The 6,622-nt window shown below is 34.7% G+C and overlaps 1 long non-coding RNA gene across 2 annotated transcripts; it reads left to right on the forward strand.

Annotated features, from left to right (window-relative positions):
• Positions 1-1,054: 1,054 nt before the first annotated feature.
• Positions 1,055-6,523, forward strand: LOC132091781 (uncharacterized). Of its 2 annotated transcripts, XR_009422131.1 has the most exons (3): positions 1,055-1,335; positions 6,083-6,208; positions 6,312-6,523. It is a non-coding gene; the product is annotated as an uncharacterized LOC132091781 (long non-coding RNA). The 2 variants fall into 2 exon arrangements; XR_009422130.1 differs by having other exon boundaries at positions 6,083-6,523.
• The last annotated feature ends 99 nt before the right edge of the window (positions 6,524-6,622 follow it).

Genomic DNA, 6,622 nt, shown 5'->3' on the forward strand with positions numbered 1-6,622 from the left:
CCAGGACAGACATGTAAATAAAGAAGTTACTCTGTGTTTTATGTCTACCGGAAACGCAAAAAGGTTCCTCATAACTTTAGAAAAAAATATTTAAATCAACAGTACTGAGGAATATAAATAAAAAATACGCTTGTGATTGTAGAGTTTAGAAGATGAAACAGAAGATAAAGCGAAGCTTAAATCATCAGCAGGTTATTCAAACTTGACATTTTTATTTCTGATGGACATTACATAAAACTGTTAATTGATTTTGACCTGTTGACTTTAATGCTGGATTGAATAACACAAAAAACTTTCATATAAAATCCACATAGACATATCAAATAGGCTACCTATAACATTCATGAACGCGTTTGTTTTATTTGTTTAAGTCCATGATTTATGTAATTCAAATTATATGTAAATTTATGATTAAAGGAGATTAAAAAGTAAATATTGGTCTGCATTTAAATTGCACGTGTTCAGTTCAATTATTTCAATCCTGAATTGTTCAAAAACCACTTAGCAAGAGTTAAACTTTCAACATGTAACGTTTGAAGGATCTCTTGATTTCTTTTTAAAGAAACTATCCAAACTCTGTCAGAAAAAGTTTAGACAATAATTCTTCAAACCCAAACTCATAATCCAACACCAGAGAAAAGTTTTCCACATGTGAAATGATCTTTTAAATCAGGACAATGCAAGTAGGTGCAATTGAAATGCAAAACAGTTCACCAATTGACATGTTCATTTAAGTGCATTTCACTTTAAAGAACTTTAAAACATAGACTGAAAACACTCCCTTGGCTGTTGAGATTGGCCAATGATTTAGACTTTCCCTTCAAAGTGAATATGAAAATATTCGTTTAATCTTAAATTAAACTAATTCAACTGAAATAATTTTCTCAACGTTGCTAGGAGGCAAGATCCCAGTTTAACTCATCAATAAAGTGATTTTACAGCAGAAGGCTTACAGAGATTATCTGTGCTTACAAAACCAACAGATTGGAGGGTCTGTTTGGATGTATTGAGCATACCTTCACCTCACCCACCCCCACCAGCCGACCCCCGAGGAAACGCATGGTTGTCAATAGAGTTTAACAATAGAGTTTCTTCAGCTCTTCTAATTTCTTCTGGTTTAATGCTGCATTCCGTCATTTCCTTCATCTCTCCGAAATTATCACCCGAAGCCAACACAAACCCGATCGGTTTTTTGATTCAAAACTAATCCGAAGTAAATATCCAGTGTGCGGGAGGATTTTTTTAAAATGCATCCTTCTCATTTTTTCATGTGAAGGCTGCTTGATGCATCAATCGTTCTGACAAAGACCATTACATTTATGGTTTCATTATAAGGTAAGGACTTATTCTATTCAAAACAGACACGATATTCGAATTATATAGTATATAAAAAAAAACATTAAAAAAACAGTTTTGAGCCCATACTTTTGAAATCACTTTTATATGTAGCCTACTAATGATGATCTGAAGGGTTAAAATAGAGAATAGAGGGGAAATGATTCCAATTAAGTTTCCTAATTATCACATCTCAAACATAGTGTAAATTTAAGTCTTTGTCGTGATTTTGGCGCATTTTGTCAAATAAAAAGTTTTGAGACAGGGAGATGATCAGTTCTTTCTTTAGCCAGTCTTTACACTGAATATGTTGTATATATATTTTTCGTTTTTATTAAAAACGTTATTAGATTTCGGGTTATTATCAGCCACAATATAGCTACAGTGTTTATACGCTTTTCATTTTCTTAAGCTAAAAGTTATTATTTTGTTTGCTCAATTTCTGTACATTAAATGACCGCTTGGACTCAGTTGAAAGCTTGTATTTATTAATTAATGTGTATTTATTATGATAAAAAAACATCGATGAATGAGATGAGGAATTGGCTGCATGTTATTTTCACTGCAAAAGAGCTAATACTCAACAGGTAACAATGAATACATTGCAAATATTTTATAAGCACTCTTAACATTTTAAGAGCTTGCAACACATTCCTTATAAAATAGTAAGATGTGGGTTAATCATGTCTGCGGATGGTTTCGCATGAACGCTCCTTTATTACGTCACAATTAAACCATGACGTCAGACGAAAGTATGAAGAAGCATTCAGGATTCTTTTCATCTCCGTCTGTCTTTCCTTTAAAAATGACCTGACGGCGTATTTCCCTCGTTTAACTACTTTAATCGTATTGTAGCTATGATCATGTTACTGTGACGGTTTTGAGAGGATATTATTGTTAGCTTTTATGTTCATATATTTATTTCTAGCAGACAATTCATAATTCCCAATTCAGACTCACCCGAGATTAAGTGCATGCCATGCTGTATGTGCTCCGTGTATGACCCTGTGAAGGAGTCAAAATATGATTAGGATATTTTTGAAGAACATCTTGACAAAAAAAAAAAAACTTATTTTGTAGGTTTCAGACTCGTTTGTTTTAGTTTTGTTTGTGGAGCTCGTGGCGCGTTCATTTTCGCAGAATGGAGGAATTTTCCAGTATAAATATTTCATAACGCCTGTGAAATGTAAGAGGAGTTTAAATGTCCCCTTTAATCCAAACCTCGAATAATGAAGACTGGAACGAGGGCGCAAGCACACGCTTTGATTTTAGACACACTGAGGGAAATATTTAAATCTAGGCTAATTATTATTTACGCGGGTGTTTTAATAAAGTGATGCTTTTCAAAAGTTCAATAGTTGGCTAGAAAAAAAGATGAACTTCTATACCTGTTATATGATGTGAAGATATCTTAAAGTTTCAAATCCAGACTGATGTGGATAATAAAAACGTCAAAGTATACCATCAAATACCAGTTGGGGGGATAAAAAGGAAAGGGGGAAAAACAGTCTGGTCATCTTTTAATAGTAGCTACAGGATTTTAAAATTGGCTAACTTTTCTGTAAACGTTTACAGAAAAGCAAAAATGAATGTCTACGTCAGTACAACATTCAATGTTACTTGTAATCAAATGAAATAATCAGGACATTAAGAGTTAAATTAGATTTGTTTAAACTGGTCAAGTAAAATAACCGACATGTAGGCCTATTCTTATTCAAATAAACAACCATCAATGTTTCGCGTGTGCTTTTTCAGTGAGGATAATATTGATAATAATTTAATAATATTGATATTCTAACACACATGATTGAACGGCGGGCTCCGATTGGCAGCCATTTTGTGTGAACATGCCTTAAATTCAAGAAAAAATCCCCACAAGGAACATAAACTATAAGTCGTTGGATATATATATATATATATATATATATATTAAGTGTAGCCTTATTAAATCAAAATGACTAGCTGGCGTATCTTCATCTTGTAAGTTGTAATGTTACAGTACTCGGTCTCTCCGTCCAGCAGCGCCCTCTGGCGGTCAATTAGCGCAATGACGTCAGTGTGTGACGCGGTTCTGCAGCAGGAAGCCGTTGAGCGATGAGCTTCATCTACAGGTGATGATGCTGACGTATAATTGAGATGCCTTCAAGTGAAGTGAAGTGAAGTGACGTGACATTCAGCCAAGTATGGTGACCCATACTCAGAATTCGTGCTCTGCATTTAACCCATCCGAAGTGCACGTGCAAACACACACACACGCACGTACACGCACGCACGCACATGGAGCAGTGGGCAGCCATTTATGCTGCGGCGCCCGGGGAGCAGTTGGGGGTTCAATGCCTTGCTCAAGTCGTGTTATTGAGGGTGGAGAGAACACTGTACACGCACTCCCCCAACCCACAATTCCTGTAGGCCCGAGACTCAAACTCACTACCGATAGATTGCGAGTCCGACTCTCTAACCATTAGGCCATGACCGTCACGACGCCCCCCCCCCCCATGCAGAATTAGGGCTTGTATAATTTTGCATACTGAAACGAAGGCTAGGTAAACGACATGGTCAAATGGGAAGTTCAAAATTAAAGTTTGTACAAATGTGAAGTTGACATTGGAAGAAATGTCTAAAACCTTGCCAGTGCGTTGACACTGCATTGGTTTTTATTTTTATTGATTTAAAAAATAATAATAATAATTCTGAAAGTGGCGGTTAGGCCTTCCATGGGGTTCTCTTCTGGCCTGATACGATCACTTAGTGTTTCGGTACACTCTACTATAAATCCAAGATTCAGATTATACGAATTAAATTGTTTGTGGATTTGAATGTAAAGACATCGGATCTGATACTGATTTTAGAGTCTTGCAGTTTTATCACATGCCGACATGCACAATCTTACCGTTCATCCGCCATTACCGGGGCGTGTGTGTGTTTATTCCGCAGCTGTGTTGATGTCCGCAGGCTGAAGTGTGGCCGGCGGCGCGTGACGGCGGAGTCCTCACAGTTCCGTTAAGCATCTCAGCTCGCCGCATCCTCCACAGAGAGCGCGTGACGGCTGCTAGTTGCCATGCGCAGATTTCACATGAAACTTTACAGTTGTTTCATAAATAAAACAAATAGTGTTTATTGCTAGATTTACTCGAGTAGCGTTCTTGATCCATATAATATAGGCTATTGTATGTTTAATAGGCTTGTTTTTCACTCAAATACTTATCACAAATGTTTTTGATTTGTATCTTTTTTTGTCATTTGTCATATGTGAAAATATAAACTCAAAACAGTTGCTTTAGAGTTCACAGTAGGCTAATTAAAGTGAATATATAACGGCAGTCATTATTGCAGGAAAATGTGGAGGAAAATGTATTGCTCCATCTTCTGGTTATAATCAGGTAATGCAGCAGTTTTGAAATGCAAAAATAGGCTACGTGCTGTTCACATAATTAATTACAGAAGTTTTAATCGTTTTTATTAAACATTTTGTAAAAGCCAACCAATATGAAAGCTGTAATGTGTAAAAAAAAGATATGAATATTTAAAATATAAAAAAAAAATACTGTAGAAACCCATTGAATGGCAGAGATCTAAACTCGAGCATACAGAAATATTTTTTTCCCTTTTTTGCTGTCTTGACAGTCAATTTTCTGCTGTATTGTGGCTGATATTTTTGTTTCTAGATTCATAGTTGTGATTAAAGTCTGTATTATAAACAATAGGTAGGCTACATGTTTTATAGAGCTAAATACTTTTTACTTGATAGCCCATTTTAGCTGACTTCACCCATCATTTTATAACTTATATTAACATTATTATTATTATTAGGCTATTTGTATGTTTGTATAGTCTACTACTGTGACCTTTTTACACTGTTCTCATTTTTGTGAATTTTGCCTTCTAAAATTCCAATGCATTCATATTCTTTTATTTATTTAATTTGATTATTTATGTGTTTTTTGTATTTTTTGTTTTGTGAACACAAAACTACACAGTTAACAATTCAATGGGTCGGGTTTTAATTAAAAGGTTTAGCTAACTGCCTTCTCAGGACAAGAGTATTTTTCATAAATGTCATGTTGGCGAAAATTGTCACATTTATATCGGGTTTTCTATGTATACAATTTATTGATTAAAAAATCAGTTGGCTATAACCATTTTTAGAATTCCTGTACGTTACCTTTGACCTTTTTGAGGTTTGAATGGCTCTGTTCGTCATAATTTGTTTACTGTTTGAATTTTGCGGCTAAGGTTCCAATTATCACGTACTGAGGTTTTTGTTACAATACATCAACTTGTTAAACGAAATGTTATTTTTTATTTGTAACGGCATTTTTATAACGCTTTGTTTTGAAATAATTAGCTACATTGATTTTCAGTAATTCAATTCAAAATTGCTGAGCTAATGTTACTTTATATGCCAACTCCATCTAATGTTTTTATGGCCTCTAAATGTATCTTCAAATGTCTTATATTCCGTTTTGGAAGCTAACATCTTTATTTATGATGATATCTTTATTCCAGAAAATAAAGGGATTTGGTTGCTTTCAATGTTTTATTATTGCCCTAGCTGTCTCTCCTCTCAAAGCTTTCATGAAACTATTTATGAAGCTTGACTTTGCTCAGTATCATCTGAATATTTCAGCTGTCATAAATCCAGCGTTGTTACTCAATGGAAACTGAATTCTAGTTAATGCTGAAGGCTGCTGTCAGCTCTACTCACTCTACACATCTGAATAGAAACTCACTTTCTGCTCCATTTCAGATCCGAAGCAGCTCCCATCTTCAGTTCCGAAAATCTGGATAAACATGACGATCTTCTTTTCTGTGCTGCCATCGTGTGGTCCATTACAAGCTGAAATGTAGGCTACAGTTAATTGATATTCCACAAGTAATTATGATATTCATATTTCGTTGCTTTCATGTGCATTAAAATACTTAATATATTGTATGAACGTAAATATGTATAATGCATATAATTTTGTCTTTCGCAGTGGGATTTATTCATTTTCTGGATGAGTTAATCAATAATTTATTTAAATTGACATTACACAATCCGCGCGCACCTCAACACAATGAGCGACCGGAACCGGAAATATGCTACAGAAATGAAGGAGAATGCAAATAAGTCAACTGTAAAACAGCCTACAGGAAAGAGTTTATCTTTTAAAAGTTGTTTTATATATGTTGGTAAATAAATCAAATTGAATTAAACGAAAACTCCTATTTTCAATGGGTTTCGAGCACCTTTGGATCAACTTGTTTGGATCATAACTTGTCCTTTCGTTTGTAACTGGACTTTTTT

The sequence above is a fragment of the Carassius carassius genome, chromosome 18 (assembly GCF_963082965.1).
Source record: "Carassius carassius chromosome 18, fCarCar2.1, whole genome shotgun sequence".
NCBI lineage: Eukaryota > Metazoa > Chordata > Actinopteri > Cypriniformes > Cyprinidae > Carassius > Carassius carassius.